Source organism: Melospiza melodia, chromosome 9 (genome assembly GCF_035770615.1).
Source record: "Melospiza melodia melodia isolate bMelMel2 chromosome 9, bMelMel2.pri, whole genome shotgun sequence".
In the NCBI taxonomy this organism is placed as follows: Eukaryota; Metazoa; Chordata; class Aves; order Passeriformes; family Passerellidae; genus Melospiza; species Melospiza melodia.
The window spans coordinates 24,467,075-24,491,936 of NC_086202.1; the positions used below are offsets into that span (position 1 = coordinate 24,467,075).

At 38.3% G+C, this 24,862-nt stretch overlaps 1 long non-coding RNA gene across 2 annotated transcripts in view; it reads left to right on the forward strand.

Moving 5' to 3' along the window:
- LOC134421673 (uncharacterized) overlaps positions 1-13,170 on the forward strand; it is a 28,368-nt gene extending 15,198 nt beyond the window's left edge. For both annotated transcript variants that reach the window (XR_010028657.1, XR_010028656.1), the window contains exons 2-4: positions 3,810-3,908; positions 11,790-11,860; positions 13,024-13,170. This is a non-coding gene — a long non-coding RNA (uncharacterized LOC134421673). The remainder of the gene's footprint in view (positions 1-3,809; positions 3,909-11,789; positions 11,861-13,023) is intronic.
- Positions 13,171-24,862: the final 11,692 nt, after the last annotated feature.

Here is a 24,862-nt window from a genome sequence, read left to right on the forward strand (position 1 = left end):
CCTAAGCAAAAGGACTCCAGGCATCACATCAAAAACAAGAAGAATGCAGTGAGTGTTTTGGTCATTTGAAACAGATGAACAGATCATGAGCAAAAACACCCTCTAACCAAAATCAAGAGTAAATGCTGTGAAAATTGGGAACTACATAATGTTGGAAACTCTTAAATATTACAGTTTTGTGGATCTTTCTACTTGTTTGTCAAAAACACCATCACTATGTCTCCGGAGATTTATGTGATCTCTTGTCTCTTTTTACCCTTACTGGCTTTTCTTTGACTTTCATATTTGAGCCTTTGGAAGAGTACATAATAAAATTCATCCCAAATTGCTAAGATTTGCTTGGTTTCGCATGAAATGATATGAAACCTCTGCGTTCAGCATAATTTCAACCTGTAATCGTAAATCTGCTCACAGTCACTCAGCCTAGGATCACAGAGAAAAATTTAAAGGGTCCAAATGGAGGTTTCATAATTAACTTGTCAGCAGGTTTGGGTTTCATTACAAACAATTTGAACAGTTCTTTTACAGAAGCATGCATGAGTAACTGGCTAAAAGACCAATCAGAACTGAGTTGTGATATCACCAGAAGGAAGATATTAATTTTGTCTACTGATAATGGAACAAAATGCTAGTAATATTCACCACTGGTCTTCTTTTTTGGGCAGAACAAGTCATTTAGTGGTACTCAAGATTAGGATTTTGGCAACTAGACTAAAAACTTGCAGAAAGTTAGCCAAACACAGCACAGATCCTATACTGTATAAAGGCCCATGAGAAGGCAATAAATGCACCATAAGCTATCAAACCATGAGCATCTGTCTGTGAAGCCAAAGAAGACAGCAGGTTAATGTCATGTGTTGAGAACTGCCTCCTACAGAATTAGCAGAAGCCATCAAGGCTGGAGCTCCTCTGTCGAAGCATTCATGGCTTTTTGATCAGTATTGAGAGGAGCATTAAAGAAAGAATAATTCTAAAGACTTCTCTCTTTTAAGAGCTATGCTGCCATTTTTTAAAATTAACTTTTTAAGAAAATGACAGGACTGTGAAGGCCAAAATAGCTGATATCGTTTAAAAATGGGGAAATTATTAAAGCCATGAATAGAATTTGAGAAATTGTCATGAAACTGCAGCATTCTTGCAGACATATTGTCCATGCTCAAGATATATGACAGGACTCTGGGCACCTATGTGTAATATATCTTAAATGGCTTCCTAGAAAGGTCTTGCTAAAAATACTGCTGTCTGTCTTCATAATTGAATGGCTCTAATATGTGCCTTTTAAAATGCTTATGCCCAGAAATTTTACTAAGGCTACTATAGTTCTAGAAGTTCCTAACATGTGAAAAAAAAATCAAGTATTTTAATGTGTTATTGATTATAACATGATATATTAATTCAGAGTGTCCTTCTGAATTTTTATTTCTTTAGTGAATAAATGGAATTTATTTTAAGATATTTCTTTTATACTTTTCATGAAGCACAAGGAAATATATGTCTCTTGATTGAGAATTAACTATTCTTAAGACTTGATGAGTTTCTTTGAAATATCTATGTGCTATTTTCCAGTCCTTTACACTAGGTATTTAAGTAAAATATTGGAAGAAGGCATGATGGTTTTAAAGGAGGAGGAAAAATCAATAGGCAGCTACTTAGAGTATTGCAGTATGCAGATAAGCAGCTTTGCTAAGTCTGATCTTTGCACAGCAACATCAATACAACTTGTAGAACAATGAACTTCAATACAAATGCTGTGGAGGGAGAGTGGGGAAATGCCTCTTATAAACAGAGCTGTAAATGGTGTTAATGCATGTTGACAAGAGCCTGCTTGAGTAATTTACTGTGTTCAAATACTTTGCAAACCAATTCTTAGCAATAACTGCTTCAGAAAAAAGGCCTGGAACTGATGTGGCCTATTTGTGTGAAATGGAGCCTTCCACCACTACATAACTGACATGTGTAGAAAGGCTTCATTTCCACAAGGTGTATTAAGAGAATTGGGATTTTTTTAATTGTATAGAATTTAAATGTCTGTATACAAAAGAAAAAAAAATTCACATGTTGTAAATATTTCAGTATAAAAGATTTGAAGTATTTTGTGAATCATAGCTTCTTAAGTGTATGCCACAAGGATTATATTGGCATGTGTCCTGGATGACTGCATTGCACTTATGAGTGGTGAAGGCATGACTAAGTTATTGGTTACACTAAGGAAAGGATGTGGTGAGTGAAGAGTTTTAAGTACCTACTCCTTATGCCTCAAAAAGTAATTCATTGCATATCTGTAGGGGTATAGAATATAAGAAAATAAAGATAGTGTGGACAGTAATCTCACCCCTAAAGAGTTGCAGCTGGGCCAATTAGCAAAGATTAGGAGCAGGCCTGACTTTAACAGGTCACAGCTGTAAGCAATGAGAAGAAGATGCTATAAAAGAGTGGGGTGGCTGGGTGAGAGGGGAGCTGGAGTCAGTGCCTGCTTTGTGGAGAACAAAGAGTCAGTGCTCTGAGGAGATGCCCACGAGAAACACCAAGCAGGTATGAAACTTTTGTGATAAGGAGACAACAGTATAGAACCCTGCAATAAGATGGCAACACATACCTGGCTATTCATTCAGCTTTCTAAAATGCAGTGGTGACAATGATCTAGCCTTCAGACTTTCCAAGCACTAAGTGAGCTGAAGTAGTAATTACAGATGTAAAAGAAAAATACTTCTGTCAAATTTCTAGGTTTTTTGGGAAGGCTGGCTTCTAGGAAGTTCTTGGGCAACCCTTTGGAGAACTTCAAGTGATCATTTGTCCTCACACCTGTGTCTGGAAAATATAATTAATGCTTTGTAGACTCCTGGTTTCTTATTTCTGAGGAGCATCTCATAGTTTTCTTACTGAGTTTTCCCTGTCTTTTAGTATGTACATAGAGGATTAATACAATCCTGGTGATGGCTGGTTTGAGTTGGTCAAACAAATTGTTAAAATAATCACTGGTCTCTGAACTAGTAGCTAGAAATTGACTTCAGAAAGCTCTGAGAGTCCTCATAGCTGCTGCCTCCTTCTCTGTAACTTGGAGTGCATGTCTGTTGTTGGGTGGCAATTGGGTGTGCAATTGTTTTTCCCTGCCCTTGTTTTGTTACTCCACAAGTCCACTGGCAAAATCAGATGACAAATCAACCTCTGGTTAATAATATGAAGAATTAATTTTCAATTAAGGAAATCCTGGACATTCTGGTAATGTCAATATTTAGTTTTAAAATGCATAGCTAGAAAATCTATGGGAAAATAATATAATTAGGGTTAAAAACCAAACAGTATAAGTATGGGAAACAGTGATCTGAAGAGTATGCACCTTGTTTTGATTCCTAGAGAAGTGCATCCCAGCAGAACCTTCTGACTGTTAACTAGATGAATTAAAAGTGGAAAGAGTAAATATGTTCACTTTTATGAAAAGGAACTGGTAAATGTTTTTGCTATTTACCTATTTCTACACTTTATAATCATGAATATCACAGTAGTGGGAAAAAGTGGAAGTGAATGTCATTTTAATTAAAAACTTAACGAAAATTGACACTTCATTGCAACATAAGCGATTTCAGCTACTCTCATTTAAATGTTCAGATCTGTTTTAATATCTCATTTTTAGATAATTGTAACTTTCTCAAGATTGCATGATTTCATACATTGATCTTGACCCAGAAAAAACCCTAAAACTTTTAGCAAGCAGCCTTCAGTGTACAAAGGAAAAAAAAAGGCTATGGTGATGTAAGATGCCTGAGACCAGATCCAGGAACTCAACTTGGTATCTTTTTCAATCCTTGCAGGTCATTTATTGCATCATCACCTTAGAGGCACTAAAGATTACAGTTTTTCTGGCCCGATGTCTCCCAAATGTCACTCAAAAATTCTTCTGTGTCCAGAAGGTAAGGTAAGCCCCAATTCAAAATGCTGGAGGTTTTAGGTTAGTTTTTGTTTATTTGTTGGGGTGGTTTGTTGTTTCTGTTTAGTTTTGTTTTTTTTAAATTTGTTGTTCAGAAAAATTTATCATAAGACCTTTAAACTAACGTGATGGTATTACAAAATGGCCAGCTACAATTTCAGCTCTGTCTTTCCAATACTGTGATACCTCAGAGTCAAACACATTAATCCTACATGACAGGAAGAATCAAACTGTTCTTGTTGCCGTTCTGTCTTTCCTGGATACTTAAAAGTCTATCCAAACTTTAATGCACTGAAATCTTTACTGTTATATTTCTTTTACTGTAAGTGTTTTTAAAATAATGGACTTACCAAGAGCTGAAAGAGCTGGTATGGTTGAGATATGCACTAAAACAGGCAAGATGCTTTCTGCGATGTTTGGTGCCCTTTATATCACTTTCTTTTGGGGACCTGAATTATATCATTTAAGAGAATTTAAAAATATTTTAGTATTTCTGCTTCTAGTAAAATTGTATGAATATTTTTGCTCATGGTGTCTCTGTTAGCATGAAAAATATCTACCTTCTCTTGCCTCAACGTAGTTTTTTCAGCTAGCTGCCTATGAGTTTTGGTTTTGCCTCACTGACCTTTGTTACTGGCACAAGTTGAAGCTGACTGTGTAATTTTTCCCTAAGAGTGAAGCATTCAGCTCCAAGGAAAATTTCTTAGCCAGTGGGAAAGCCACACAACTCTACTTGCCCAACTGCAGCAATGGTGTGGTACATCTGCTCAAAAATCCACTCCCATGCATTTTGCAGGTCTTTTCAATGACAATGAACCAAGATATTGCTACTGTGCACTTTGATTGTTTCCTGCACTTTTCTCTCCTGTAGTGGGAGGTGTAAATCTAAATGTGACTTAGAACATTCTCCACTCTGTCTGATGGGGATTTTTTATTTGTCACATCTCTGCCCTCTGTGACTACAGTGATTTGTTTCTTCTCTGTCCTTCTGAGAGTAATGCTATGTGATGTTGATTTGAAGAACTGGCAGAGAGGCCAGTCGTCCATTTATCTCGGGGAGGACATTGGAACTAAATCATTACTCAGCTGCTGAAGTAGAGGAATTGTGCAGGAGCTGCTCAGCAGGGAGGACTGCAAGCTTGTTCCCAAAACAGTCTGTCTTACTGAAAAGTCACTGCTGTGTGAATGAGGCCCTGTTCATCATCCAAATAAGTGAAAAGACTTTTTTTTCTGATGCATCTTAAGTGCTTACTAACATGAACCACTCAGAAAATAGGGTGTATATTTTCAAGGGAAATGAGGGATCATTTCTGATCATCATTTTTGCTTAATTCACAATCTCTGGACACATTTGGAAAAGCTCTACTTCATGGATGTCAATTTGCAGTTTATGAAGCTGTGATGCCAAATGTAGTGTTTCTGCAGTAGGTCATAATTCAACATTCTGAGTACACAGCAGTGTGCTGTTGATGCTCAGCCCCAAGAGAGGGGGTGGGCAAAATATCTGAATCTGATTTCCAGGACTGACTTCAGCAAAGGAAAATGTAAATAAACTGTGAGCTTTTAAATCTTTGGCAACAAGGGTTGCTTTCCTCTTTATTCCTCTTCTCCTGTATGGGAAATAGGGCTTTTTCTGCATGTTGCTGCATGCCATCCTTTAATGTTTCCACTTCTAAAGACTTTTCCTTCCAGATTTTTAATCTATTAGGTTTGCATATACAGTATTATTTAATCCCAAGAAAAAGTGGTTGATTTTCATAGTTTTAAGATCTGAATGTTGTCATAGTGGGGTGTCTACTTACCTTTTGACTAGGGAATGAAGTTTCCAAAGTTTACATGTTCAGTTCCTCCTTCCAAACCTACTGGATACATCTATCTCAGATGTTATATTTTGAAAAACTACTACTTCATATGGAGGAGAATAAACAGCAAATAGCCAATGATTTATTTTGCCTCTTGAGCTTCAGTGTTTGAAGATATTTGTTATCTGGGAACAATGACTCAGGTAATGTAACTGGAATTATTAATGAATTATGGATGATTTTAAGCTCTTTCTATTCTGTATTAGTAAGAAAAAAAAATGACCAATGAGACCTTTAATAAAGCATAAGTTTAATTGCCTGAACTTCATGAGGAGCATTCACAATTAACATATGACAAAAACATTGAAATTGGGGGTTCCAATGTCAGAAGATTACAAATAATGCTTCATAATATAATATCTCCTCAGCGGTTTGGAAAATGGACATGTAAATATGCTAAACATATTTAAAAGATATGATGTCAAAGAGTTATGATGAAATGCAAACCCAATGCACAGGCTTGGTTCACCAGCATTGGCTTTTTTATGTATCAGCAAGCTGAGTCAGATTTTGGAGACATTTAACTTTATGCTTATTGTTTTGAGGCTTGGTTTTGGGAAAAGAGTAACAATATTCTTTTTAAATGTGGTCTCAGTACTTAAATTTTGTAGGACATAGGACAAGTAATTTTAATTTTACCATCCACATTGTTCTCAGTAGTGTTTTCCATACTGCGTTTGCTAAGCAAATTCTACCTGTGATAAATGTAAGCAGAGAGGGATGGAAAAATATTCAGAATTTGAAACTTGTTCTGCAATGATTTCTCACCTCATCATCATTATGTTTTTTGAGAACTGTCTCTGAAATGGAACTCCCTATAGAAGCAGTCACTTATATGCGTTACTAACTCATGTTACTTGATTTTTGTGATTTTTTCCCAAGATAAGAAATTGGGGGAGGAACATTGCTGCTTAAATTTTATTCAAACTAATCAATCAGAACAGAAAATGAAGACATTACTAACATTCAAACTGCATTTTCACATCCCACAGACATGTTCTTTATTATTATGACCAACTGTGTCAGCAGTCAGACTAGACATAGACTCATTGCCAATTAATATAAAAATTCCTTTCTTTGATTTACTAGGAGAGACTGAAGGGACAGAATTGTTTTATTTTAGTTCATGCATTTCCTTTCCCCAGGCTTCACCTGATTAAGGTATTTGCTCTCTGTGGGTCAGTGCATTTTAAAGTTATTAATTACTTCACTTCAATCTATGATACTTAATTAAAGCTTTAAACAAAAATAAATTGGTTATGTTTGGTGAAAACGTTGTCAGTCAGATGGGATTTTAGCACCACAATAGAGCCGATACATTTGTTTTGTTCATAGCGATACTGAATGACCTTGAAGTGTTCATCTGGCCAATGTGGACTCTTTAAGATAAGAACCCAATTTCTTTTCTTCTCTTTACCTGGGTTAGGATTAACAGTCTGCATTATCAAAAGGATATTAGTACATGACAAGCCTACAGATATTTCTTCCTTTACTTTGCTTGCTGTCACTTAGAGCCAGCATGAAGGCACTGTCAGCAGAACTCACGTATTTGACTGCAGCTCTGGCTGAACAGAGAGGATGGTAGCTTTAATACTTACCCTCCAAGATCTGTTATTGCATTTCTTAAAGTTTCATTGTGTGACTGACCGAACGATGCTGTTGTTCTGTTGCTCTGAGAGGCAGAATTCTGAAAAGAAAAAGTTATTAGATTGAAACAGGCATTTCCCTGCATCCTTAGAACAGAGAGCAACCAGATTAAGAGTTAGGTATTAAGCTCTTCCAACCCTCTCTCCTTTGCTGGAATGATTAAAGTCCAGAGGACTTTGTAGCTGGTATCGTTTAAAACCAGCTGGGCAAGTAAAGCATTTTCAACATGCCACAAAATATTCTGCCCTTTTCTAGACATCAGGGATGGCTACTCTGCTATTTCTATACTTTTCAGTTGACAGCCAGGACTAGGAACACATGTTCTTTCTGTAATAAAAATAGAAACATTTCAGTAAATAACTCTATTATAAATGACATTTTTATCCCAAATTCCACATTTAGGCAAGATACCATGATGTCCTAGTTTTCATCCAGTTGTTTCTCTAAGGTTAATTCTCTGTGAACAGAACTTACTTTTGATATCCTAGAGAGACTTTTATACATTTTGAATAACCTAGATACTGTTTTCTTTGGAATAACTACTATGGTCTTGTGAGGTGCTTCCTCCCATCTTCCTCCCTTCTGTAGTACAAATGCACTCCTTTAAAGGCAGCATATGAACCAAAGTTTTCTCCTGCTTATATAAAACCAAATGTTAAAAATGAATTTTAAAAAGGTCAATGTTTGGGCTATGAGTGCCAATCTGATATAGATGTTACTCAAAACTGAACACAGGCAAATGCCCTTTTGGCCAAGATCGAATTTAGCTCTGGTTTAATATCTGATTTACCTTACATTTAGCATTTTCTAAGTTAAACTTTAAAAAAATGGCATGTAATTTTCAGTAACTTTTTTTGTTCTGTGTACTTTTGAAGTTTTGGGAACCAGCTTTTGAGATGTATTTATGAGTATGTATTCACTGTAAGCTGAAAACTTTTACAACCCCAACATTCACTAGTCTGTAAACAACTGCATGGTATCACAGCTTGCTATCCTGCTGATCCTGAAAGACAAACCTTCTCCTTATACCCTGATATTTTCTGTGTGTATGATCTTCACACTGGGAACACTCTGGAGGTTCACATTGTCAATATGTACCTTGCTGTTGGAAAATGCTGTCTCTGGGCTCCCGGGACTGCTAATGCTCAGGAAGCAGGCTGAGCTGAAGCACTCACAGGCACAGAGGAAATACAAGGCAAGGAGCTGAAAGAGGAAATGGAGAGACAGAAAATGCATGAAAATATTACCTTCCAAGTCATATATTTGTGTCATGTGGAGCCTTTTCTGCACAGATTTGGCAGGCCCTTTAGTGGAACCTATAGCTCTCTGGCAGGAGGAGAGGCATAATGTCAATTTGTCTGAGTCAAAGAACCAGTTTAGTGGAGCCTGAATTTGCAGTGTACCTGAAAGGCTAGCCATGGATATACAAGCAGAATTTCTTGTTTATATTCCCTTTGCATAAGAGAGATTTTCATAGAGATTTTATTGCATTCAGTAGAGATTCCTAACACAGCAAAGTCTTGCACAAGGTATGCAAGTCCATGGCTTCATTGTGTACCTGGCTGAGTTACTGGATATTAAATATTGTGTGTTCATGGAAGCACTAAGAAAAGAGGCACAGAGACACATAAACCTAGGTATGTATTTTATGCATCTGCAGATTTTTCTTTGGTGTTGAGAATATAGTCTGCTTTATTTTTTCAGAAAATATAGGAAGTTGGAAAATAATATAAGCACCGTACAGTAAGGAAAAGCAGACAGTATGCAGCCAGTCCAGAAAAATTAAACTCCGGACTATGAGAACTTTTAAAAATTGTAAGATACTTGTAGTGGTTCAGCCTGTGCAAAACAGATAATAAATTGAAAAGATGTTTCTCAGCAAAATCTTGATCAGTTCAGGTTTGCAATTATATTTGACTCAGTAATTACATGGCTCTGGATCCTTTCTACCTGTCACATCCTCTGACAATTACTTTACATCCCTTAGTGTCACAAGGTCATATCTTAAATTAGTTGATAATGACTTTGCTAGGGTCATATCTTGCATTTTGTAACCTGTTTCCTATTTTGCTTCTCTAGGGTGGACCTCATGATACTGTGTAATGTTAATAAATTCCCTTCAAATTTAGAATCTCGACCTGTTTGGTTCATAACAGTGGCATTTGGGTGTTTATGAACATCATAACCCAAGTGACATGTAACAGGGAAACATAGTGAGGCTGTAAAGAATTTGGTTTCATTAAATATCTTAGATATCACTGAGACTTTTTATTATTTGATTCAAGACCTTCAGATTGCCTAATTTAAAATTTACATAGGTAAATTTTATTAGTCATATTCATTTTCCCCATGCAGTCAGTGCTTTACCTTTCCATGACTCTCAAACCAGGGAAGCAGTAATCAGTTTGTGAAGAATAATATCCTCAGCATATGTGAGAGAGTCACATGCAGAGGGCCTCAGTTATTTTAAGCCCATGCTTTTTCCCTAGAAGAAGTAGACCTGCTGTGAGGAAGTTGATTGTTATGGGAAGTGGATGCCAGTGGACAGCAATGTGGGTAAAGGTGTTAGGAGAGCAGCATGGCCAGGTATTTCTCCATTCCCAGGGTGCAGGAGCAGCACTGCTGCTGGCCAAAGGCTCAGGTGAACACTCTGGTGTTGCCCATGTTCTGGCTGCTGGCTTTACAAATCCCACTGTGTTGACAGAGGGGTCAGTCCTCTGAAGGTGCTGACATATGATAGGGGCTGCTGACATTACCAGGGCTCCCCGAACAGAAGGCAATATGTGGGTGTGAAGTGGGCTTAGGGAACATAAGCTCTGTACAAACACCGTGCTCTTTCTGCAGGTTAATCAGGTCTTTAATAAAAGACCATGAAAATGTCAGCAGTCTGAACAAATAAACCAGAATTGTAACTCAGTGTTCATTCAAACAAAGAAATAGAAACCCTTTTTTTATTAATGTTCTTCGCACAGAGAGAAAATGGGTTAGAATTCTACTTAGAAAATGTGTATTTCAGAAATATTAGCTATAAATTTCATAACAAAACTCAATATACATTACACATTAATCTTAAAGAGATGATCACCCTTTAGGCCTGCAGTGCTTATTTTGTAATGAAAAAATTTTCTTGGTAAACAGATTAAATAAATAGAAGAATTAACTAATTAAGCAACCCTCAGTATAGGATTGAGAGATGATAATGACAGGAGAGAAAAGATGATAATTTTTTGCATAAAGAAAACAGCCAATCATTTATACTTCTGGTCAGAAATATAAAATGCACTTTAGCCAATGTTTTCTTGCAGGTAGTGGTGTAATACAGTTATCCATGGAATTAATTTTTTCTGAATACTGGATGATAAGACTGAATGGTGAGTGGTCTTAAAAGATGCCACTATTGTATCCTGAATTCTATATTAGAGATAACTAATTATCTTTCCAGTTAGTCTGATACCCATGACACTAAGGGGCTGGGGGAGGTTTATGTGTGTTGGTTTTTTGTGAAGGTTATTTTTTGAATCATATGAAAACTACCTGACAAGCCAGTTTGTTTGCTTGCTCTTCTTATAACACTTCTCTCACTATTTTTTAAGTACAGTACTAAATTTTCTTTCGGCTTGCTTACCTGCAAAATAAGGTTACTATACTGACATATGTCCTAATCACTGGAAAGTAGGTTGAAAGACAGGAAAGCTATGGACTTTGTACACTGCAGATAGGTGGAAATAGAGTTGGTAAAGCAAGATGGATTAAATTGCAGCGAGAGACATTTACATTTAGGGTAAGGAAAAACATCCACTCTTTAATATGGAGGAGGTGAAGCATCGGAGCAGAAAGCATAGTCAAACCTTGTAATTTTTCTTTTTTTCAAGAACTGGTAAGACAAATATTAGGAATGACAGTCATATCTGATCTTTCTCTGGAACTGGGGATCAACTGTGTAACCTTTGTAGAAGAATGAGTGTGGAAGGAATCATGCATCACCTACCTAAAAAGACTGATGAGGAAGTCAGTATGCGCTTCATCATTTTTTACACTATGAAATGGTTTCTGCCTTGTTTTTTTTCTTTCTTTTCATTGTTTCCAGATGAAATGGAACAGGGTTTCCTAGACTCTATCATTCTATGGATGTCAAAGTTGATCATACCTGCATAACCATGACCACATCTTCTAGATCCTCCCTGTGCTCTCAGATTTGCCTCTATTTGTATTTTTCAGCTGGAGATAAGGTTAAAAAGAAGATTTATACTTAGTAGTGCAAGGTTAAGTCTAACTGACATCTTGTTTTGGCAAGGCTTCTCCTCTTACATACGCTCAGCTCTAAGCTCTGGGTTTTTTTGTGTTTTTTGACACAGGTGTGGTGTAGTGCCATCGTGTGGATTCAGGATGGGTGGAGGCAGAAAACTGGCTTGAAGGACAAAAGCAGGTGAGGGGCGAGTATGCAGGTACTTTGAACCACCACAGCCAAAGAAGTGGCAGTGTTATTCTAAACTATCAGGTTCTGAATAGCCAGTCTTCCAATATTTCTTGAACAATGAGCATAATTCCATCTAGTAAACTGTAGAAGTAATAAAAATATATAATTGTAATCCAGAATTTGTCACAAGCAAAACTAGATGAAGAAGAATTCTTTGTAAATGCTCTTCTCCTTTCCTAAATGCCTTCTTTTGTTGCATATATATCATGCTTATTGCATGATCAGTGTAGGTTGGTATACTTGCAAAAAAGTTTTGTTCTTTGCATGATAGGCTCCTAACTAAGCTCAGCAGCATAAATAGTGTTGATTATGCCAGGACAGTGGAGTCCAGAATGGGACAGAAAAAAGAGATAGAACAGTTGTAATGGAGACTATCAGCTGCTTTTTACATGGAAGCAACTAAGTCTGGAATGGGGCTTTGCAAGTAGTCTCCTAAACTGGACCATATTTTGCAGAATATATTAAAGAAAAAGACAGAAGACATCACCAAGTGGTATGTGAATTAACATATAATGTGATACATTGTGTTGTAATTGCCCATGGAAGACAAATGCTTTATTTTTTGCCATGTAGAAAATAGCAATGCATACTTTAAAACTTTGTAATGAGTTAAAATAACAGTCTGTAATTCATGCACCAACAGCTTAAAACCCTTTAATGCCTGCATGGTTAGATGGGTAAGCTGCTGTTGGGTAGCTGATTCAGCTTGCTGAGTTTGGACAAAAGCATAAGAAAGTTTTCATCATCATTAGTCTTTGCAGAAAGGTGTTTGAGTGTCTAACAGAGTTCCTGTTGGGTGCTGTCACTGTCATTGAACATATTATCCAGACATTAATGTTGATAGCTTTGCCAGTGTGTTTATGAGAAAGGCCAAAATCTGAAGAGGCACAGACTAAACTAAGTCCTTCCTTCCTTCCTTGTTATGGCCTCGATACTGTACGTGAATAGGAAACCTGTTATTACCTCTGCAGTGCCTGTCTTATGGATTAATAGCAGAATTTAGCCTCCCTGCATGTTAACATGCACTGCTCTCTCAGCAGCAATAAATTCATACAAAGGTACCAGCAGTTCACCAAAAACATGGAGTCCTATGCTCTTTTGTTTCACCTCAGGTGCACTATGCCTGAGATTTCATATGAGTGAGTCTGCTTGATGACTGGTACAAGAGAGAAGCCACATTACTGCTTTAATTACTTATAATGAAGGATCACGGGATGGTGATGTCATCATCTTAAGGCTGGCTATGTCTAAGTGCACTGCCAGGAAGAGGAAAGTTGAATGATGATTTATGTACCTTGGACAAAATTCAGGTAAAAACCACTTCAAAAATGTTAATTATTTGAGGTCATTTTCTATTATATAGGATCTGTTCTTTAGAATTTCTTCCAGGTTAATAGTGTTCAGCCTGAGCTGGTTTCACAAGAAAAAGCATCAACTGTGTGGGGGGAGGGAAGAGAAAGAGACAAAGGGTGTGATTTATCGATGTGCACTTTGCTATTTGTGACTAACAAAGAGATGGTTCACAAATGTCTCAGACTCAAAGCTGTGATCTGTCAGAACTGCTGAGCTGGGGAAATACTACCACTAAGTAAAAATAGATTGGTCAGCAGTTGCTGACTTATCTGTAAGCAGGTCATCCCATACTATCTGCATGTGCAGCAGGCAGACCATTTTGCTGGGTTAGGAGTAAGCTAACTTTGTTGCTGTGTTGTGCTTATCAATTAATGGTTTTAATTAGTCACATCATTGACTAATAAAAACCCTCCCTGATTAATTGATTTTTTTTTCCTGATCTGGCTTACACTTGCTTTATTACGAAGTGATTTTTCATTTGAAATAAATATTATCAAAGTGCAGAAGGTTTTTGTCACTTCTGAGGGAGTGGAGGAGTAAAAGTGTGCAGAGGCAAAGGAATACTGACATCTGTCTGGAAAAAAGATATTAAAGGTACTACTGATCAATGCTAGTCTGATAAAAAATATTTGAAGGCTCTGTGAAATAGTTGTGAGGGTCTCCACATTTTTTTGAAGTCTACTGCCACTTGCAGAAAAGCAACCATTTTAAATGATGAAAGGGATTTGGTTTAATATTTATAAATATTTTAACACTTCTCATATGCTTTGTGATAATGTTGATTGCATAATTTGTAAACACTCGTATATTTACTAAACAAGAAATCTAATGCTTATTTAGTTTTCTTAACACCTCAACTCCAATACAGTTTTATATATATATATATGTGTGTGTGTGTATATATATATATATATATAAACATCATAGAATCAGAGACTGTTCTTAATTGGAAGAAACCCAATCTTGGCCCTACACAGGACCATCCCTAAGAGTCACACCATGTGCCTGAGAGCATCAACCAAATGCTACTTGAACTCTTGAAAAAGCAAACTATTATCATGGGTAGTTATGTGCATATAAATTTGTTCATCATAAGCCTGAGGCAAGCTTTGCTGTGGTTAGCAGATCCCATCACAGTAAACAAGTGGTGGCATTGACTTGGCTCATGAGATCCTAATCCATACATGTATATGTCATTATAACTATAGTTACAATATCTCTGGAGTGGTAAATACACTGTATGTGTCACAGGAATGAGCTTGTAGAATGTCTGGAAACACTGGAAGAGCATCCTGACTAAGCTGACCAAGACTTGCAGGGAAAATGGACTGAGCTGTATAGTACATGTTGGGTTGTAGGACTTTGGAATGCTAGGCTGGAAAGTGTGAGCCTTGCATAAGAGTCTAAGCAAAGGAATTTCTCCTGGCACATGGACCAGGATCTAGTTTTATTTTTCTTCATCTCAGTGGCTTTATATTGTTCTAGCATTTAATAACTTTATGTTTCAGTGTCTGTCATTGACCATGTTGGCTGTTTCCCTTGATTGAGAAAATGTTCCTGCTTGCTTGTCTCGAGAAAAAAAAATTATTAGACTAGTGACCTAGAGCACCAACAGAGTAATGTGACTGCAGTTCTCCAATGACTATTGTGGGTTCATCTGCAGGCCCAGAAATCTGACTAACACCTGCAGGATCAGAGTGAATTACACATTTATGATTTTCAGAGAATAGAGATTTAATGAGAAAACATCAAACTGACTGAAGATGTAGCAGCCTGTTAACTGATTGTGACCCAGGTCATGCAGTGGGTGTTTAGTGGTGACTGTGCGTTGCAGGGAATGAGCAATGTACACAGCTAAGCTGACCTGGGGCTCCCTGCCACCTTCCAGCAGACAGGTAAAACTTTCCTTTGTCTCCTCCTGCCTGTCAAGTACTGTGGCCTTGGTGTGTATGTACTGACTCTGAACCCTGTTCTCAGCTAGTGACTCTGGACAGCTCACTTTGTATCACAGACCACCTCTGGGGTCTCTAATTGCAAATGTGTTTTTCAATGACTCCCTTTTGAGATGAATAATAATAATGATAATGGAGAGCATGTGGTTAATGTTCATGCAACACTAAGAGAAACAGACATGAGTTATTTCCATGAACAACTCTGTATTTCTATTACAGAAATATAAATTACAAGCTTATTTTGCACTGGAGCAACAAAAGCAAACTATGTTCTTCTAATACTTGCAGTGAACTTTTTTTCTGGCATCGAGATAGAAAGTAGTTGAAGCGCTTTTGCTGCAGCAGCTATGCAAATAAGAAATACTCCATGCCTGCTAAGATATCATAGCTCTGCTTTTTGGTACCTGATGGTTTAAATGTCTATTGTTAGCCAAAGGTTCTTGAGCCAGCAGCTAATGAATTGCTTTCTGCAAAGGAGTAATTCTAATACGTGTGCAATATTTCCAGCTCAGAGTCTTTGCTAAGCTTTAGATCACCCTTATGCAAAAACAGTGAAGCAGGTGATGTGCAAAAGGGAGAACTGTCTCTGCCAGACCCTGTGCTTCACAGCATGTCCACTCACACACTGGAGACACTGAGCAGCTGCCTCAGCCGGCTCTGAGCTAAACTGGCTGGTGACAAAATCACTGGAGCTCAGTACAGCTCATGAAACCCTCTCCTACTAGCTCTGGAGTCAGCATACACTATGCAAGGGAGTTGAACAGGAGGCACTTTCTATTTGGGGAAAACATTTACTCTGTTGTCTTTACCTCTAAACTCAGTCAAGAGTCCTGTCCCAAATGTTGCAAGCTCTGACACCTGGGACTGGCTTTAGATGCTGACTAAGGAGATTGCAGGCTGAGCCATATGTGAGCTGCTTGCTGACTTGTACTGGGTCATGGATGGGAGCGAAGCAACTTTCCCAGGTTCATTGCCCAGCTTGGAGCAATAAGGCCACTGCTGTGGGCTCTATCAACAGCAGCTCTGGGCCGCTCTGTCTGCCACTCTGCTCTGTCGCTTGTAGCCAGTCTGTAGCAACCAGTACCAAAGGCTAGAAATAATGCGGGCTGGGGACCCTAATTTCCTCAGGGAGCAGATCCTGGTGAGCCCTATGCAAGTAAGACATCTAAAGTCAATCCTGACATTTCACTCAGCATTTGTGCTGGAAAGGTGGCTGTTGGACAGGACACTGACAAGGACTGAGCTTGTCCTGCCCTGAGTGTGTCCTGAGGAGCAATCACTGCTCCCATGCAGTGATGCATGTCCTTAGTCCAGGTCCCTTCTCTGCGCCTCATGCAAGCCCTTGTGCTTTTATGTCTGTATTACACAGTCTTCAGGGAAGCACTTGAACACTTGGTTGCAAAAGATTCACACGCAGACAGAGAAATTACACAGAGAGGTACAAGATGTAGACAAGAAGAATGTGAACCTCAAAGTTCAGGGAGGAAGTTGAAAGTACAAACAGAAAAAAGTTCAGAGGACAAATCTTTAGTGTGATCTCATAGTGGAGATGTTTTGAATTCCAACTCATGTAGGATTGTGTAGTGACATTAAGTCACCCTGCTTAAGTTCTGAGTCATCTTTATGAAGTCACTGCAGGTTTCTTATGGCAATAATCAATAAAAACTTCTTTACAGTCTTATTTCAAGCATTTTCTGGAGGGAAAACTATTTTCAGGAGTTCTCTCTCATGGGTAATGACAGGAAATTTGAAGAGGATAGGTGTATTGCTTACACAGGTACAATGGCATTTCAGGATGTATTTAAAAAGACTGGATTAGATTCACAATGAGTGCACAGAGCAAATTAACTTTGTCTGAAAACATCCAGCAAAAATAGTTTGACTAATAGTGTAGAGCAAGACTCCTATGCTAACAGCCACAAATTTGGCATCTGTGGGACACTTAGGTAAGGTTAAATCTTTGACATCCAAAATGGAATATGTTGAAGGCAGTAGGTTCTTTAAGGTTACTTCTGGGTTGTGATTTGAGGTTCTTTGTTTAATAGCTTAGAAGAAGCTATTACTCTTAACTTCATGCTCTGATAATGTGATTCAGTTGGTTTGTGCTAGCGCCTCCTGTCATTCTGTGTCTATTTAAACATCAAGTTCCCAGTGACTTGGAAATCAGTCCTGACAGAGGAGGCATTCTTGTTTCCAGTCTTCTACAGAACAAGATGTCAGCAGGTGACAACCAGTGTTTCCTTAATATAGTTAACAAGGTTCAAAGGACCTAATCCATGGCCCTTTCTTGTGAATGTCTTACTATTCTGACACTGTTTCCCACTAGCACCTTAGGCAGTGGGTATTGAGGACTGTCAGCTTAATGTCTGACATTGTACTTCAATGTAGATTGCTTAATTTCATGTCCTCTAATCTGTGGAATCTTGTTAAGAATTATTGTGTTAGGCATGCAAAATAAAGCAGATTCACCAAAGGCAGTACCCGCTTAGCTTCTTGGAAGACTCTATTGAGCCAGTCTCAAGTACTTTTGACCTGTGCTTTTCTCTTGTTTCCTGGCCAGTGGCATAGAAAGCTATGCATGCTTTGTTTCAAACAGGCAAGTTTTTGTTTAATTTGATTTGACATTAAGCATCTTTTCCATGTAGATATACAGCAGCCTCTGAAAAAAGTGCACACAACACCACCTCTACAACAGATCCCAACAGAGCTGGGATTGTGGTCAGCAAAGATAAATTCCCTACACAATAATGTGTAAATAGTTACTATTACATAGGGGGAACAAACTGTATTATACATTATCCTTTATCCCTTTAGGCTGCTTCTGTGATACTCCCACAAATTGTGGGGGCACCTTCAGGAGACCCAACCTGCCAGTGTGGCTGAGGACTGCACTGGCTGCACACGCCAACACTTTGTGTGTCCATACCCCTACAATTCTGCTCTAGGACCTTACTTCTTAAAGTCTCCATGATTGTTGGTTAGAGGCATTGCTGCTTTTTAATATACCAGACATCCCTTTCATTCAGAGACGCCTTATGCAAAGCATTTGCTGCGGAATCAGTATAAAAAACTTAAGACAAAACCACCTTCCCCACGGGAGCACTTGCTCAGTACATGTTGATGAAATATGTCAAGACTCTCTAAATTGACTTCCTAGGTTCACTGAATGGTTTCTCTTTCAATCACAATCTTTTGTCCTGTCTGTGCCTTAGTTGTATATATTTTGTTACTCCTTCAATGGTTGATTTATTGGTGGAGAGACCAGCTGTGCCTAGTTTACATGAACTGTGATATAGGAGGCCTGAAAAGGTCTGGTTTAACTTAGAAATATTGGAGCTGTAAAATTGATGATTGCAGGTTGATACAGCACTGATTTACCTGAGTTCTGTTTACCTGGATCAGTTCAAACTAGTTTCCCCCAGGTGTTAACTGACCAGTGTAGAAAGTGTAATGGAAAAAAAAGCCATTTCAAGTTGCATCTCATGAATTTTGTTTGTCAAAATCTAAGGGACAAAGGCAAATATTTCCAAGTTTTCTCTTCCAATTATTGAGTGGTGACCCTGCTCCACAACTATTGCCCTGCATCAAACACCACTTTGTGTGGCCTTGCTTGTACTCACTGAGCTCTTAGTTTTGGTTAAATGCTGCTGTATGTGCTAACAAAACTGAAACAGCTGTGTTGAATTGCTCTGAGTTGCAGTGGTTAGAAACAATAACTGTTTCCATCATATATGCAGCTCCAGAGAAACTCCAAGAAAGACAAATATCTCTGAGCTAAAATACAGGGTGCACCACAGCCCAAACAAATAGAAACAGACTCTGAGTAGCTGAACTGCCCAAGATGACTTAGAAAAGAAACTGCCTAACTGTTGATAATAGGAGACACACATGGCTGTCAGCTTATCTCGTAACACGCATAAATTAAAAATATGATGGTAACCTACTTTTGCTTAGCTGCTTTAGGTACTTAAAGTTTCTCTTGTCTCTCTCCCCTGGGCTCTGATTCCTGCTCTTTAAGTTCATGCAAGTCAAGGCACAAAGGAATAGTACAATGAGCTTCTAAGGGTTTATATTATTTCTATGTATGTGTGTAAAGGTAGGCATAATTTCACTAAAACAGAAATAGATCATTCCTTCTATCTGAAAATGAGAAAAATAACTATGAAATTGTTTGCAATCAAATCTTTGATTTGATTGCAGCACTAAAACAAAAAAAAAATCCAAAAAACTCTGTTACTTTTTTAACCTTTTAAACATATATTTTACACTGGTAAGAGTTCTGTTTACTGTTATCTTGTACTGTTGTTGCTGTTTTTACTAGGGAAAGTGCAAGTCCAGAGCCTTGTGCTATGTAATGGGTAACTGGGCAGAGACCCTGTCTCCTCTCCTTAAATAAACCCTTTTTAAGATTTTGCACTTACATATAGGTAAGTGTATCTTGTAGAAAAGAAATGGTGTCAGTGTATACTATGGAAAGCTGTCATGACCTGGCATTTTGAGCAGGGACCTCAGGGAAGAGAGGTTTGTTGCCATTTCCTTGAAAAATCAATCCACATCTGCCTGTGCATTAAGCCTCTAACTAAAAGAACTTGCACCCTCAGCACTTTCTGAAGACTTTGTGCTAAATCTCCAGAGTGGTCCGTTTGACCAACGTGTTCTCCACTGTACAGAGCCTCAGGGCCATGCAGGATGTTGGAGGGTCAGGGACCTCGTGCTACAGGGTGAATCCCTACTGGGCTGGCCAAGACTTAGCACCCCTCATTTTGCTTTTTAATTGCCATGATGATTTGGAGAAATTTCTAGTCCTTTTAAAGTTCAAATTATGATCAAATTCTAAAGTTAAAGAAAATATATAAGTTATGGCATTGTTTTTGCTGTGTGTTATTCTTGTTTTGGGACTTGTCTTCTGTTTGTTGCTTTTTTAGGAAAACAAAGTTGCACTAATATGCTCGGCATCTTGGTCATAGTTACCAATTGTAATGAGTACAAAAGATTATTTTCCTTTTAAATAGTTGTTTTCAGCCATTTAAAATCTTGTTGTAACTTATGCAGCACTCAGTGTGGCTCCATGTGGTATAATCCTAAAATTTTTAAAATTAAAAACCTTTAGGAAATTACATACTGGAAAAGCCTACATTAAAGAACAGTATCATAGTGTTAGGCACTCAAAACATAAATAAGTTTTACCTTTTCAATCTGTATTCACCCCCTTTGTTCAGACTGTTTGCACATGTAATTGTATATTCTTGCATTTACTGGACTCCGGGCTTACTCAATGCACAGGAAAAATAAGAATTCTTCATTAGTCTCAGGCATGTTATTTTGAGGTTATATTTTTGGGTTGAATCCTAGGAATTTACAAGTTCCAGCACTAGTTCTGACATATTTGTAGCTGTTCCTGAATGAGACTTGTAAGGCATATCAGTGAGCAAATAAAAAATGCATGGGGCAATCTCAGTCTGAACATTTCCTCACAGGCAAGCTCTTGATTTCATTTTTAATGTAATGCTCTTTAAATGTAGAGACCGTGTGCATGTGTAATAGAAAAACACATCCTGTTAGATCAATGGAACACGGGGGCAAACGTGCCTCTATAAACCATGGTGCAAATGAAGGTGTGTGACCTATCTGAGTGCTCTCTTTATGGCCATGATACCATATATTTAAAGTTACAGTACAGTGGGAATCCAGATCTCTGGAATTACCCTAGGATCATATTTCCTGGTTTCTAGTGATTACGATTTAGTAACATATGGTGCTGAAAGTAAATCAGATTATGTAGATCATTTAACCCAATACAGGTTAACTTCGAGGTGAAGTCCCTTGTAAGTCCTGATTCTGATATTTTTATACTAATTCCTATAATGACAAAATTAATTGTTATTCCATTGATTGTGATCTTCTCTTCATTAACTTTGGTGTGCCTTCGTGCTTGAAACAGAATAATGGTCGTGATTTTGTCAGTTCTTCCCCGACAGCATTTGACCTGATGATTTTGGAGACTGAAAACTCTCAGGTCACCATTTCCCCTGATGGCACTGGGGCTAACCCACCAGTAACATGAGTTATGGTGCCTCTATTCTGAACCTATGAAAGTTTGAAAGAAATGAGGCCCTCTCATTGTCACTATGGCATGTACTGAACCTTGCTGTGGGTGGCAGGAAGAGCAGCACTGCTGGGGAGTCTCTTGGCTCCCTCATGCAAAGCTGGCTGTGCCTTTTCTAAGTAGTACTGAGACAAAGTTAGACCTGACAACATTTTGGAGCTTAGTTGTTGAACAAGCATAGGAGATTTGATACTGCTCAAGAAAGACCTACTTTCTTCAGTCCAATTTAACTGCTTTTCATACTGAAACCAAAATATTTATATATTTTGAGTTAGTTTCTCTACCTAATTAGTTATTTCTAAAATTATGATATTTGAAATGTCTTTTCTACATTTGCAAACTACATTTGCTTTTCAGGTTTGAAACTTCTAGGGTGTAGTGTGGTTATGTTTTCAAGTTCTCTGCAGCCAAGAGTAATAAGGAATGAAAAACTAAAGCGAAAGCTGAGCTTCACAAATATTTACTGGTCATTTAGGATGTCTCACAGCTTTATCTGGCTGTTACTATTTTTAATTAAATTGGTAATGGAGTGTTTTTTAAGGTCACCTGCAAACTTCAGAAATAGTTGTAGTGGGTAAATCTGACTGTGCCTTGGACAGAAGCACTCTCCAGCACATTCACCTCCCCCAGGTCACTGTAGGGGTACTGCAGCTGGCAGGGAGCAGGAAGCTTGCCTTGGTCATAACCCAGGCTGGAACTTCATGAACAAGTAGGGAATTGAGGTTACACATCTCTCATGTGGGCTGTTATATTTGACACCATATTCTAAGAAACTAGGATGAAAATAATATTTTATTGTTATGATCACAGTAGTGTATTATCTGCTGGAAATGGACCTGGAGAAGAGTCAACAAAGGATGTTTTCTATTTTGTTAGCTGGTTTTAATTTATCAGCTGCCAGTTTCAATGTATTTCTCGAACTTTTGTTGGAAAAGTATCTACCCCCTACCATTCAGATTCTGATGAGGGCTGTGTGAATATCCTTATGTGTGATCATAACATTTCCAGGCAGATCCCAAATGTTTGTTTAAAAGCTAGAAAAATCCAGCCTTCAAAGTTCAGAACTTGACTGCTCATACTGATGTGAAGAGATTCATCGTGCCAATATCTGTTCATATCTCGGGGAAATTAATGCCTCTTGAGTAATGGGATAAATGTTGAGCCTCAATGCCAAGGTGCCTGTGGGTTACAACTGTTGTGTGTATGTTATAGCATGGTTCCAGGCAAAAAGGATTGTCTCTGCAGATGAGATAAGCATGAGTCATCAGGCCTGCTGCTGCTGGGGCTATTCCTGCGGCGGCGGAGCGGCAGCTGCCGGCACAGCTCTGCTGGATGCCCTGCTAAGGCACACCAGGGCTGCAGGCTCTCTCACACCAGGCCGTGCTCATCATCACAGCCAGAGGTTCACATCCTCATGCACTCACACTCCTGTAATCCTGCTGCTCCACAACAGTACAGAAATCAGAACTTGGGATTTCACTCAGTTTGGAACTTACACACTGTTGTACTTTCAGTAATGTATCACAGTGACCTTCACTCCAGATGCCTTTCTGACATAACAGCTGCATCCATGGCACCTCCAGGACAATCCTTAGAACAATGACATGAAAACCGAGCTTTTATTTCCTGTCAGTTTTAGAAGGCTTCTGTAACAAGATAGATGCAAGATGACATGAGATTCTGAATAGAATTAAAACAATAAAGCACCTGTTGTTTGCAAATATTGGGAGAATTTATTTCCTCTCTGCATGGAAATGCTCCAGCATAGTTCTCCTGTGCTTCATGGAAATCTGCAGCAGCAAAGGCAAGCGTTTGAAAATTTCAGATAAATGGTTAGAGACCTATTTTGGTACTGACTTCTGATGGCACCAGACATTGTGATTTATGATTTCATGATCATTTTGATAGTTGAGTTGAGGCTTTCAGTCAAACAATCTGATGGCCAGGAATCAGGCATTTTTTGTGGATTAATGTATTTTCAAAAAGGCTTTGTGTTACATTTACAGTGACACAAACTACTGTTGTTGGAGGAACTTAGAATTTTATTACCAAGCAGCAGCAAGGTCAGATGAGGGCTTTCCTGGTGCAGCCAGCTCCCAGGAGGGATGATTTTGTCAGGTCTCCAAAGGACATTGATTCCTCTTGGTCCTGGCCCAGGCTCACAGTCTCTTCTGCTTTCCCTCATACAGCATCTTCACTTATGCCAGTCCCTTATCACTGTTTTCACAAGAATCCTGGTTTTGCCTTGAAATCCATTTATTGGACAAGCCAAAGCTCTTGCTTAAACTTCTTATCAGGACAGTCTGTAGCACTTTCTCCACAAGAATAATGTCTTTCTCCTGACTTGAAAGAAATAGCTTCTTGGTTCCCATCTCTAGGTGACAAGCTGGAGACATCTCCTAGCACAGGTTTGCTGCTTCTTCATGGTAGTCAGTGTTTCTGGCCAATTCATACCACTTTTGGATGAGTATTTTGGGAAAACACGCTGCTTTTAGCTCTTTCAATGCTCTTAAGAGAACAAAAAATTAAATAGATAATGTGGATACTGTGCAGTTCATATGTTACCAATATCGAGCAAATAGAAAATGAAGAAATTGACAGAAGGATAGGAAAATAAAGCCCAGGGATTGTGGAAAAATGTGTATATAAGAACTTGATTTAAGTATGACATGCAGATAAATTCTTTGTCACTGTCAGGATCAAAGTTTAATCTGTCCTTTTACTATTAGATCTGCCTCAGGAAGAATATCTGTTCAGTGCCACCGTAATTGTAACTGTTTGAAAGACCTGACAGTTTGATCAGAAAATAGCATTGAGTGTTAATAACCTGTTTTTGTAGTTTTAAAATACTATTTTTTTTCCACATGATCAATAGCAGCACCTCAGACTGAGTTTTTACAGTAGCCAACCTCCTAGTATGGGGGGAAAAAGTATTTAAGTCCTGAACTGATCAAGAATTGGATTTTAAATACAATATTCTAGGATGATTTTTACCTGAAAATATTTCAGTGTTCATGCCTGAGTGTTTGGAAAACATGGAAAGGTAGAACAGTCCTCAAGTGTCCTGCCCTGATGCTAAATGAACATGATCTAAGATTTGTGATGAAACCAAGAAACAGTTATCAATCAGCATCAGTTTCAGGAAGCATTATTGTACCGAGACATCTCAGGGTGCCTTTATAAAAGAAAAACCTACAATAATTTAATAGCTCAGCCTGCTGTGCCAAATAAATGAGTCAAAGTAGGGGGGGGGGAGTGGGGAAGAGAAGGAGTATGAGCCACAGTTTCACAATTGCACTAGCCTGCAGGAAAGTGTTGATTTACATCCAAAGTATTTCTGCTGGGAGAGTGATGGGAGATGTCACTGCAAAGCTTGAGCTTTTCTGGGAAATTAGGGACACCTCGATTTTTTTATTCCCCATTTACAAGCAGTGATTTTCATTCAGTTTTCAAAAGGCCTTCAGACAAAGAAACCAAGTGAATGACGTGAACGTGTATTTTATGCACAGTGGAGCAGAAGTTAGCTGTTGGAAGGAGATG